This window comes from Physeter macrocephalus, chromosome 1 (genome assembly GCF_002837175.3).
Source record: "Physeter macrocephalus isolate SW-GA chromosome 1, ASM283717v5, whole genome shotgun sequence".
Lineage (NCBI taxonomy): Eukaryota > Metazoa > Chordata > Mammalia > Artiodactyla > Physeteridae > Physeter > Physeter macrocephalus.
The window spans coordinates 73168607-73182353 of record NC_041214.2 but is presented as its reverse complement, the minus strand read 5'-3'; the positions used below and the strand labels follow the sequence as shown (position 1 = coordinate 73182353).

The following is a 13747-nucleotide window of genomic DNA, read 5'->3' as shown; positions in this document are numbered from 1 at the left end:
TTTGACATTTATATGCCTAGTGTGGCTTTCTTTGTATTTACCCTACTTGGGATTCACTGAACTTCTGGGATTCCTAGGCTGGTGTTTTTTGACAAATTTAGGAAACTTTTGGCTGTTATTTCTTAAAATATATTTTTGCTCAGTTTTGCATCTCCTCTCCCACTGAGGCTCCATTTACATATGTGTTATATGTAACTTGATGTGTTACTTGATATTGTTTCACAAGTTACTGTGTCTCTGTACATTTATTAAAATCTTTTATTCTTTCTTTGCTTTAGTTTGGATAATTTCTATTGATTTATGTTTTGTTGGGATGAGTCTATTTGAGTTTTATCCCTAGTCCTAGTGCATAGCACTTACTGTAAGGTGTGGGATTTTCTTCTGTTTAAGTGTGCCCTAATCCACTTTTCACTGGATTTTTAAGGTAGACAATAAGTTCTCTCCACTCTGGATGGGGTGATATTCATCTCCCAGCACTCTGTGGCCTCTTTTTCATCAGTTTATTTCTTAACCTTTTGCACAGTTGCTGTATGCTGCCCCTTGAGGGGTTTTACCCAGTACAAGATCTGCTTATTCAAAAACATGAGCAAAACCCACCTGCCAACTTCTGGGTACTCCTCATACACTCCCCTCTCTTGTTTTCAATCTCTGCTACACAAATTCCAGCCATTTCTGCAGTCCTAAACTCTGATTTCTGTCTCATCAGAGGCAGACCTCTGGTTTCTGCTTGGGTTCAACCTACCTGCACCACAGTCAGGAAAATGCCTCAGGACAGAAAGCTGGGGTAAACAGGGAGCTCATTACATGTGTTTCCCTTCTCTCAAGGGTCACAGTCCTGTACTGCCTGTTTACCAGTTCCTAAAAACAATTACCGTACTTATTTTTCTAGTTTTATGGCTGTTTAGGTCAGGAGATTAAATCCAAAATGAATATCTTAGTCATGGCTGGACATGAAAATGTATCACCTCTTGGGATTTTGGCTGAGATCAAGTGTAGTATCTGTTCTTATTACTTCTATAAGTTTTGAAAAATGAATAAATAAATGAATACTGGCAGAATCAAGAACTATTATTTTAAAAGTATGCTTTGCTAATCATCTTTATCCTTCTGGCAACCCCTTACACAAACCCATCCACCTATCAAGTGTCCCATTCACTAGAAAAATGTTTTTAATTGTACATCAACTAAAATTCAATTTAAAAAGAAAGAAAAATATTTTTACATCCAAATCCCTATTAACATATTAGGATATTTGCATTTTTAAAGCATATTTTAAAGTAGAAAAGCCTTAGAAAATCAAAAGAATAAATATTTACATTTTCATGCATCTCTACTAGCTGATAAAATTAATGAACAAGGTATGTTCCTTTTGATCATCAAATTGCCCCCTCTGATATCAAATATATACTTATCACTACATTTAATCAAATATATACTTGCCACCTTGGTACTACATTTATAGCACAAAAGAACAAGTCTACTCAGCTAACATTCTTTCTAACCTCATTACTTTTTTCTTCAGATCATGGCATTTTCTTTGCTTACATAATTCTCCATGTTCTTTTCTCCTTATTACTGCTCATAACTGACATAGAAGATGGGCAGAGTGACAAGAAATTAAACAATACTTATATTTCATAAGAATATTGACCCTGGGACACCATGGGTTATTATGCCTCCTCAATTTGTATTCATGTACTGTATTCAAACAATCAGGTAAAGGGCACCAGCTATAGGGGAGATAAAGAGGAATCCGAAGATCTTAGTTGCAGTCTTCTGCCTTTTACTAACTAGCTGTGAGCCCATAGGTGATTTCATTTAACATCTTGGTTTCAACATCAGTGAAATGTTAGTGTTAGACTAAAGAATTTTAGTTTCTAACATTTACGGAGAGTACTTTCTATGTTCCACGTACTATGCCAAGAATCTTAAATATTCAATGTTTAATCTTCACCATAATAAATCTTTGAGATTATTTGTCAGGGTTCTCCAGAGAAACACAACCAATAGGATATATATAGATATGTGAGAGGAGATTTTTCATTAGAATTTGCTTGCATGGTTATGGAAGCCAAGAATTTCCACAGTATGCCATCTTCAAGCTAGAGAACCAGGAAAGCTAGTAGTATAATCCAGCCCAAGACCAGAGGCCTGAGAACCAGAGGGGTTGCTGATGTAAGTCCCAGAGTTTAAAGACCCGAGGACCATGAGTTTCAATGTCCAAAGGAAGGAGAATATGGGCATCCCAAATCAATAAAAGAGAGCAAATTAGTCCTTCCTCCTCCTCCTTCTTCTATTCAGGCCCTCAGTGGATTGGGTGATGTTCACCTGCATTGGAGAAGGCAATCTGCTTTACTCAGTCTACTGATTCAAACGCTAATCTCATCCTGAGACACCCTCACAGACATACCCAGAAATAACGACCAACTATCTGAGCATCCCTTAACCCAGTCAAGTTGGCAAATAAAATTAATCATCACAGAAACAGATATTTTTATTATTGTAATCTTATGAATACTTAAAACTGAGGTTCAGCACCACTAAGGATCTCCTCTAAGTGGTAAACAGAAGAGCCGGTTTTGGACTTACCTGTCTGACTCATGGGCCCCCGCTGGTAACCCTCAAATTCCCAGTGAAACAGATTTTTAAACATTCTCCAAAATATTGAATTTTATATCCTGTTGGGAAAAAAGCTTATACACAGACTGGAGAGTCTTATCACTGCTCCTTCTGTTGAGCATAACCCAGGCCTGTACTGTGTTTGCACATTGTCTGTCAAATTTCGTTCCCAAGTAGAAACTTTGTCTAACACAACATTCTGCCTAGAGGTTCACACATTGCTGGCACTTGTTAAGTGTTCATAACAATATGAATGGCATCTGTTTACTAAAAGGCACTTTGCCATTAATGCTTATTTGATGTTAGTTCAAAAATATTTTTAGCAATGCTAAATGTTGAAAATATTCTAATCTTCTTAATATATGTAAAAGACTGTTTATATTAATATTAGCCCACAATAGCCTCAGTTTGGCCTAGTCTGGTTCTCGATAGACTGGACTCCCAGTAAATATTCCTAGCCAAGATCTATTCCAGTTCATTTATTCATTTATTCATTCATTAGTTAGTGAATGTTTAGCGTTTAGTGAATATTTAAGCATATTTTTCACCTACCATTGTGCTAAGTGCTAGACAAATAAAACACATGTAATTTCAACCTTCAGGAATTTATCATCTAGTGCACAGGGGTTTTGCATACAGGTAAGTAAACAGACAATTACAATTTGGTATAATAAGTACTATGGAGTTAGTACAACAGAGGGAGCATCTGAACCAGGATTAGAGATCAGAGAAGTCATCCTACACAAAGTGATATCCCAATAAGACTTGAAATGTTCGCATAAATTAGCCAGGTAAAGAGCAGGTGGAAGAGGATCCCAGAGGGAAGAACTTGTTCAAAGAACTAAAGGTTAGGGAAAGAGAAAGGCATTATTGGAAAAACTGAATATAGCTCAGAATGGTCCAAAGGGGAGTGGTAAAAAATGAGATTGAAATGTAAACAGACATCATTCTAATGGACCTCATAAGCTTTATAACCTCCATGTTAAGCCATGGAACCTTTACCTGAAGACAGTTGAAAAGATATAACTGGTCAAGTGAGATAATCAGATTTGCATCTTGAAAAGGTCACTTTGGCTGCAGTGTAGGAAGTAAATTACAGGGGACAAGGATGGATCAAAGGAGAACAATCAGGGGCCTTTTAAAATGATAGTATCCTTAATTATAGTAAAGGCAGTAGGTGAATTAGAGTCAATTAAGATAAAATTGGCAAGACAAGGTGGGAGTTGTTAGAAGAGAGGTAGTTGGGAAGGAATGGGAATCAAAGACATGCTTGTGTTTTTGGCTTGGAAAACTGGATAGATGTTAATCCTACTCATTGGGAGAGGGAACATGGAGGGAGAAACAGCTTTGAGGTTAGAAAAACTGATTTCAGTCAAGTCTAAAGAGATAGATAGTTTTGTTGTTGTTGTTTAGAATATCTTCTGGGACAATTTCAACTCTGATGTAGTCCTAATCTGTACCACAGATTAGCACCTGTGAACTAGAGTGAAGTTTTATCTTTCTTCATCAATTCAGTCAAAAATGCACTTCAATTACTGGAAGGGTGATGATAGGAAATGGAGATTACTCATCCTGAATAATATTGATTCTTGAAGAAGGTGATGGTGGAACATACCTCACAGGCTGGACCGGATCCTGTAGGGAAAGTACTATTCTGGGCTAGTCAGTAAAATTTTATGTCCAGGCACAAAAAATACAACACTAGTTCTATGGGAAATGATTGAGGGAGAAAGGTCCTAGAGGATTGCAAGCCAATCTCAGCTGATACAGAATTTCTGCAAAAGCTGATACAGCATTTCTGAAAATGTAGCTGCCTTCATAGAAATGGACAAGAGACCTGGTGATATAGTAAATTAAATCAAATGTCCCAATCCAGTAGCTTTCACTGTCCACTGCCATAGGCTTCCCACAAAGACTGGACTTATTCATTGAGTGAAACCATTGGGAACATCCACCAAATTGCCTAACTGCTAAAAACTGAGATTATACTCAAAGAATCCTGTGCTCCCCAGCTGACTACATTTCTCATCCAGACTACTCTACTCAATTACTTTACTTCTCCAGCATCTGCAGACATCTGCATTTGTGACTCCACCACGGAACAGAGCTCAATGACAGTAGCCTAGGCATTTTTCAGGGAAGGTGTTAAAACCATAGCCATAATATTGAACTATTTAATGAAATCCTTAAAAATAAATTAACTGCAGGTATCTTAATGTGTTGATGTAATGGAAGATGTCTGCCAAGAAGGATGGTTTTGGCTAGGAGCAACTGATCTTAGGTCCATCCTTCTGATGATAATTAGGTAATATGTTTGGTTGCCTGTTGTTTATTGAGCCCACTCCTAATTTATGACAATAAAATCATGTTTTCAATTTAAAAGGAAAAGTTTATGTTTCTGTACTCTATAGTGCAGTGGCTAAAGTGGTTTAAAGTTTCTCAGATAAAAGTTAAAGAGAACAATGAAGGATGCCAAAGAGCATCCCTGTTTTATGCTGCTCTGCCTTGTCATCTTTAAAATGATTGCTTTGAATTCTCAAGGTGGTATTATAAGCAATGTAAGGAACATCTTTGTGATTATTTCCTTAGATTAAATTTCTAAAAGTGGGATTATATCCTGGATCAAATAATTTGCTCAATTTACAATTTATTTATATACCAGATTACTTACAAAAAGAACTACCCATTTAACTAACTCCCATGAATAAAACTTCAGAGTGATTATTTCCTCACATCTTCATTAATAATGGATTTTATCTGTATTTTAATCTATACTGATCCAAAAGCCAAAATATATTTCATAGTTTATTATTTTCACTTATCTGATTATTAATGCAGTTTCATATATTTTCATGTTTCTTGGCCATTTGTATTTTTTCTATTAATCACCTTTGTATAACCATTGTTCATTTTTTAACTGGACCATTGACTTGTTTTTCTCATTGTGGGTCTCATTTTTTTCTACTGATTTTTAAATTTGTAATGTTTGTGACATTAATATTTTTTTCATTTTTACTGCCAAGAAATCACCTTTGTTTGATATTAATACCGTTGCCTCCTATTTCTTTCTGACTGTGTTTGTCTGATATATTTGCCATATATATTTATCTATAAATTCCTCTAGCAAACTCTAAAGTTATTCAGTTTTTCTATCCTCCTAAATAAGTCCTTAGTAAATTTTTATCATTTCCCAATGTTTCTTGATTTTGTTAAATAGATTCTTTAAAAGTGCCCACATAAAAATATGTTTTTTTACATTTAGCAGTTCATTGCTATTCTAATATGTGTTATCAATTTCTGAACTCACTGTAGGTCCTTGCACCCTACTCCTTTTCTTTAGGTTCAATTTTAGTAAGTTTTTATGCAAAAATCTATGAGTGGTAAACTTTCTAGAACTCCCTGTTTGAAAACAATGATTTATTTAACCCTTACTGGAATGATTCTTTTAATTGGGTGTGGAATTCTAGCTCAGTTTCCCTCAGCTGTTTGAAGACATTCTTCCTTTGTCTTCTGACAATTTTGCTGCTGATGAGAATTCTACCGTCAAGCCACCTCTTCTTTCTGGTTATCTTGCTCTTGATTTTCCGAAGTTTCACTTTATTTTTCCTGTTCAGTATTTGGAGAGTTTTATGGATTTAATTGTGTCCCCTAAAAAAGATGTGTTGAAGTCCTAATCGCAGTGCCTCAGAATTTGACTTTATTTGGAAAGAGGGTCCTTACAGGGGTAATCAAAATGAGGTCATTGGGAGTGGACTTCAATTCAATATGACTGTTATCCTTCTAAAAGGGGGAAGTTTGCACATAGAGACAGACATACAAAGAAGAGTTAGAGACACAGAGAGAATGCCATGTGAAGGTCAAGGCTGAGATTGGGATGATGCACCTACAAGCCAAGGAACACCAGTATCGCCAGTAAACCAACAGAAGATAGGAGAGAGGCAGAGAACAAATTCTTCCTTATAGCCCTCAGAAGGAATCTATGCTGCTAACACCTTGTTGGACTTCTAGCCTCCAGAGCTGTGAAACAATACATTTCTATTATTTTAAGCCACCCTGTCTGTGGTACTTTGTTACAGCAGCTCTAAGAAATAATACAGTGGGCATTTTCAAATGAAGCTCATGTGTTTCTTTAATTTTAGAATATTCTTAACCATAATATATTTGAATATTTCTTTTCTACTATTCTTTATATCCTCATTTCTGGATTTTTATTAAATTTATATTAGAATATATCAATTAATCAATCTATGTTTTTTAACTTTTCTTTCTATGAGTTTTGGTTGAATTCCTAGGTCATATTCCAATTTGTTAATTCTCCCTTTGACTTTTTCTAGTCTATAGTTTACCCGAATATTGATTTTCTTATTCCAATATTTACATTTTTTATGTTCAAGATTAACTTGCAAGTTAATTAACCCAAAGTTAGCCTTAAGTTAATTTACTTCCTCATTTTTTATTTTGTTGGTTTTCTCAGTATTACTTTTCTTAGTGTGTTTGAATTTTTAATTTGAACTCTTACTTTCTGTGGGAATTTGTTTTTTAACACTGTGCACATTCCTCCTTGCCTAACAGTTTTACAGTTGTCTTAAATCCCACCTTGTCCCAGGGTCCCCTTTCAAGTACCTGATGATATTTAGTCTGAACTAGCAGGTAGATTGGCCCAGGTCCTAGCTTTGATTCTGTGCTTACTTCCATCTCTCAATATACTCTATCTGTAATTCAGGAAATTTTTGGTCACAACTTTTTACAACTTCCTTTCATGGATGATGGAGCACCAACACAGCCCCTATTTTAAGCAGTAAGCCTGACCTTTGTCTCCTGCCTTACATGGAGCACATTTAAACTCTGTTACTCCATCACAGATTTGCCTAATTCTGGTCCCAAAGTCTAGTAGGCTTTTAGTTTACTATTTTTGGTTTTCTCTTGCATTTTCATATGCATAGGTAAATTTTTTGTTCAGCATGTCTTTTCAATGTTTTCACTTTAGAGTTTATCTATCATTGCTATATATTTAGAATGGCAAGTGAGGACTCAAACATGAAATCACAACCCCATCTTGAACAGAAACTCTGGATTACTTTCTAACTTCATATCTTTGTGAGTCATTCCTAGTTAACTTTTTTTAACACTTTTCTACAGCCCAACGCGGAGAATTCTGTTGGTCTGGAATGGCCCACGTGAACTATTCCTAGGCTGTAAATATATTAGGCTTAAATAGTTTTTGACAAAATCAGGCTACGATAGGCCCTTTTTCTTTTCTCCTGGTTGATAAAATATACACATACCAGCAGCAGTAAACAAGAAATATGGATAATGATTTTTCCTTAATTCTGAATGCTGAACTACGATTATTTGCCTTCCATAATGCTGAGTCAAGGTGCTTGGTCCTTAATACCTCAGCATTATGAAAGGGAAATATAGAAGAGAGAGACATATCCAGTTGCAATGATCTTTTAATTTTCATTACACAATGACTCTCCTCATTAGCAAGCCTAGGCTGCGTGTTGCTATAGGATCTAACCGAGATCAATTCTCCTCTTTCCTGGAGTGGAAGAAGTAATGAAGCGAAGATTTGAACTCCTTCCTTGAAGAGTAACAACATTCATTTTCCTCAAAACTTTTTATCATTGTTCCATAATCTTTCACTTCTAATGAAGCTGGCAAGTCTGAGACCATACTGATTTTTTCCCCTTGATGGATGTGCTATTTCTGTCAGTATAGCTTAAGGACTCTTTATTTGTCATTGAACTTCACTAAGATTCTATTCCTAGTTTATGTAGGTATGGTTTATTTATTCCCTTAGACCTTGAGCTGAAAACCTAGTGTATAAGCCCATAGCTCTTAATTAGTCATTCAGTTACTAGGAGCTGTGTGAAGAGTAAACTGGAGAAACTGGTAGCCAAAGTCTAGGTGGGTTATATCTGCCTACCTCTATGGAAATTTGAGTACCTTGCCCTGGGAGCTTTCCACTACTTTTAGGAAAAGAGTACCTAGTATTTAACTGTTCCTCAGCTTTGGTCTCCCTAACTAGTCTTTTACAGATTTTACTAAGTAGCTGCAAATCTCCCACCATTACCACCACCACCACCAAGTATTATTTACAAGCTCTCTTTAGGCTAAATCTTGCCTCCAACTATGTAACATATTCCTGTTTAAAACCCATCTAGGAGTTAAAATTATAGTGTAATGTGATTTTGCCATTAGACCTGCTCCTCTCCTGTTCTGTGGAGAAAGAATGAGTCTCAAATGGGTCATTTCCTTCTTTATCTCCCATGGCTCTCTTTCATCACTGGAACGTCCTCACCCACTTACTGATCCAAACCTTAGAGTCCTCATTTGTCTTCATCCAAATGCATTACATCTGGTGAACTTGTAATATGACTTTGTGGTCATGCCCCTAGTATTCCTAAAGATGAAATTTTATCTCTATTTTTGTTCCTGATATTTGTTACTCACTTCCGTAAATATTAGGCAAAGGCATAAATTATGCAAACATGCCTGACTCTACACCCTGTCCCATAAGTGTAACAATAAAGTGGGCTTTAATTTAGCAGTTTATAATAAAAAGTGAGAACTAGTAGGTAACCAGATGAAGAACAGAGAAGGTATAAAGCATGGTCAAAGACACTGAGGAGGGCTTCTAGAAGTTTGGTTTGGCTAAAACATAACTTACATCTAAGGGAGCCATATTTACTTCTTAGATTCTTATCAGAAGATTTCACAGGTAAAAATTATAAATATTGATAGAATAATAAAGTTTATTGCTCCTTGTATTATCATAGGACAATGTATTTGACAAAGTAGAACCTATTCTGTACGATTAAAAAAGCAAAGAAGTAGGATTCATAGGACCTTTTTTCTTTTTCTTCTTTTTTTTTAAACTAGAAACAGCTGCTGCTAACTAGCTATATGTACTTGTATATGGCTTCTCTCATCTCTGGGGTTCAGTTACTGCAAGTATCAAATAAGAGAGTGAGATTATCTGTTCTCTAGGGTTACTCCATGCTGTACTTATTTATCCACAAATGGTAAAAAGATGACTTCTCTGTAGGTGAAGTTGCCTACCTATGGAAAATACATTTTGATCTCTACCTAGCTACTTTCTTCAGAGTTTTGGTGTCTGTGACATCACAATCAACAATCATGAAAATAATTGGGAAGCCTTAACTGAACACATTCAAGACTCTTCAAGCAGAACCTAGAAGAAAAGATTTCAAAATTTCATTCAGATGAAATGTTTATCTTTTTTATAATTTCTGTTTGAATGGATTTTAAAGCAGAACCATATTTTATTCAAAAATAGAGTCAAGATAGTCATGATTAATATTGTTCTGGGAACAGTTTATTATAACATAGTTTAAGTTCAGAAAGCGCCTTCTGAAGGCTCTTTCAAATTTCACCTATCTGTGAAGTGAAGGGCATTTTATGCAAGCACAAAGTGGAAAAAATTATAAACAGCTATGGTTATTAATAGGAAGGCAGGTGATATTGATTCAAAGAAAACATTAAAGATTCTCACTTCAGGGCTTCCCTGGTGGTGCAGTGGTTGGGAGTCCGCCTGCCAATGCAGGGGACATGGGTTCGAGCCCTGGTCGGGAAAGATCCCACGTGCCACGGAGCAACTAGGCCCGTGTGCCACAGCTACTGAGCCTGCGCTCTAGAGCCCGTGAGCCACAACGGCTGAGCCCCCATGCCACGACTACTAGAGCCCGTGCTCCGCAACAAGAGAGGCCGCCGCAATGAGGAGCCACGCACCGCAACGAAGAGTGGTCCCCGTTCACCGCAACTAGCGAAAGCCCACGCGCAGCAACAAAGACCCAACACAGCCAAAAATAGAATAAATAAATTTATAAAGAAAAATAAATTAAAAAAATAAAGTTTCTCCCTTGGAAGTAATTTCACAATTATGTACTATGGATTAATCTATTCTGGAAACTACTATATGAGACTAATGCAAATTTTGCTGAGCTTTATAATTATGAACTATTTAAGGTGAAAAATTATCAGCCTAATCACATTATCGATACACAAGAACTCATGGTTAGATATTCTTGCCTCTGAATTTCTCTGCCATCACAGACTGTTGCTATATGCCATCCTCCAAGCAATGGAGCTTGGTAGAGGGAAATAGCCATGTTATTTGACATTTTGCTCTTTCTCAATATCTAATATATAATGAATACTCAATAAATATTGATCGATAATGTCTTTAATGAGAATTCAGATTAAAACAAATGTTTTATTACGAATAATCTTTAAGCACAATGCAGTAACTAGGATTATCTCAACATAATATCACATAAATCACAAACTGGGCAAATTTGGGCAATTGGCTCACATCACTTATCATTTTCAATATTATTATGAAGTTTCCTTAGATAACAATAGAGCAGGCCTTTGGTACAGTATAATTTTCTCTGACATCTTATAATTCATTTATGCAATGCAGAAGTAAAAATATTTTCAAGTTTTTAGACGATGACTTCTTTGGCCAGGGATGTGACTTTGAACAGCAGGGAGAACAAATTTCTCCCCATAATGCTCTTCTTTTGTAAGACACTCCTTTTTGCAACAGTATGAACTACCTAGTTCTCAAAATCAATTATGAATACGAATAACCTAGGAATGTTGAAAAAATATTCAGTTCCTGAATCTGACCCAAAGAGATTCTAATTAAGTAGGAAATAATGCAGGTTGCCCTGAGCACCTCATAGGACTATAGGATAGCAGATAGGAAAGATTTATTTTTAATTTGAATTTTTTTCATGGAGTTTAAAGTATTATCTTAATAATTAATACCTCTCAAGAAACTGTATATGAAAACATTCCTTTGAATACATTTTTTCTAATTATAAGAGTATTATATATTAATTATACAGAAAATTTAGAAAATAATGGAAGGTATAAATAAGAATCTAAAATTTGCCCATATTCCACTGTGGAGAACAACAGCCATTAATTTTTTTTTCTTTTTGGGAGATTTTAAATTGTTGCATAAAAACCCTAAGAAAATTTCAATAATCATATTTATTTAGATAAGTAAATTTTCACAAACACAAATGTGTAACCAGCTTCCAGCTCCCAGATCAAGAAATAGTTTATTACCAGTAACTCAGCATCCTCTCCATTTCATGCTCCCTTTTAGTCACAGCCCTCCACCAAAGAGAAATACTATTATCCTGATTTCTAATACCATAAGTGAGTTTTGTCTGCTTTTCATTTATAAAACATCTTCTTTCTCTCATCATTAAGAAAACAGAGATTTGTTAAATTTATACATATCATTATGTATAGTTATAGCTTATTCATTCTCATAGCTGTGAATATACCACCAGTTTGGGGCAATTATGAAAAATTCTAGTATGAACATTCCTATACACGTTTTGTGGTAAACATATATTTGCACTTATGTTAGATATTTACTTAGGAGTAGAATTGCTGAGTCATAAGATATGTATAGAACATACATACAGTTTCATTTATACTGCCAAATGGTTTTTCAAAGTGGTGGTACCAATTTACACTCCTACTAGCAGAGCATGAGACTTTTAGTTGCTCCACATCTTCACCAAAACTTGGTATTTTCTTTCTTTTTCACTTCAGCAATTTTGGTGGATAAAGTGTTGTCATATTGTGGTTTTACTTTATATTTTCCTTGTGACTAATGAAGTTCAGCTCCTATCATTGACATTTTGATGCATTTCTTCCCAGTGTTTTTTTGTGTGTCCGAATATGTGCATATATTTTAAAATTAAGATTATATTGCATATACAGTTATGTGAACACCTAAAATTACAGCATGAGAATTTTCCAAGTTCGTAAATATTCTTCAGAAATACTACCTTTAGAATATCATTCTGACTTATCTCATTAAAAATAATTAAATGATTCTCTAATATCTGGATAAAATTAGACTAGAAAAAATTATATCTGAGGTTTAATTTGAACAACTGATTTCACTAGTTTGGTTTCTAGATCTCTTTTTCCCTTGTCTGAGTGATAGACCTTAAATTGATCTATGATTATTTTATCACACTATGAGAAGCAGTGGAGTGGACCTATAGTGGTCAAGTCAAACGAGGATGATGGCACATTCCCTGGCTACGTTGGGAGGGTTTTGGCAGATCAGTTTTCGGTCATTTGAATCCAAAAACAGTTTGTACTATGTGAGGCAAGGCATTATGATAAATTAGGAACTATTTTTATAATTTTAGCACAACATCTTGTAAATATGAGTCTCTCAATCAATATTTGCTCGAAGGCTGCAGGTGGCCATCCACAAGTAAAGTCTAACCTGTGATGTTCTGTTGTTGCAGTGTTCAAAATTCCAGGCTCTGTACAGATTCCATGAAGATTAATTCCACTTCTAATCATTGTAAAGAAGAGAAATTTAGAGTTGATCATAAATTTGCCCCATTAGAATAGACATAAAAGATTCCAATTTTTTAAAAATAAGAATAAGAATAAGAATATTGCTATTAGCCAGAGGTTAGTTTTAACTTGTAAATATTCACCCAATAAATGGTAGCCTTATAAACTTATAAACTCCTTCATAGCACTGATTTAGTGAACTCATTTTTTCGGGGCAGTTCTTAGCATCAGATTCTCAGTAATATTCTGGTATGTTGGAATATAGTTTAATTTATTCATCCTAGTTAGCCACAGCTGACTCAGTAACCAGGTGCAGCAGCTATGTATACGTTAGAATAACGTAACAGAGATAATTTCTTGGTTGGCGGGGGTAGAGGGTGGGGTGGGGGGGCGGTCTTTCAAAAGGAGATTTTAAAGGAAAAGAGTTCATTATATTCATTCAGTATAAACATGTTCTATGAACTTCACAAAGTAGGTTAAATGATAAACATTTCATTTAATTGGAAAAGGAATTAATGGCTTAATTCTGTCACTAGTTAGGCTCTAAAATGTGAGCATTAAAAAAATTGACTTGAGCTCTCCTGAGAACCTACTTAAGGAGGAAAAGTTTTGATTCAGCAGATATTTCAAAACCTCATGGCTTGTATTCCTTAAACCTCCCTTTATGTGGTTTCTACAGTTACACCTAATACACTGTACTTCCTTACATTCAGTAATAACCTGCATTTCACAGATAGAGAGCACTGCTAGCTTTTCC

At 35.3% G+C, this 13747-nt stretch overlaps 1 pseudogene; it reads left to right on the top strand.

Annotated features, from left to right (window-relative positions):
* Positions 1-960: 960 nt before the first annotated feature.
* Positions 961-1070, top strand: LOC112065080 (uncharacterized; annotated as a pseudogene).
* Positions 1071-13747: the final 12677 nt, after the last annotated feature.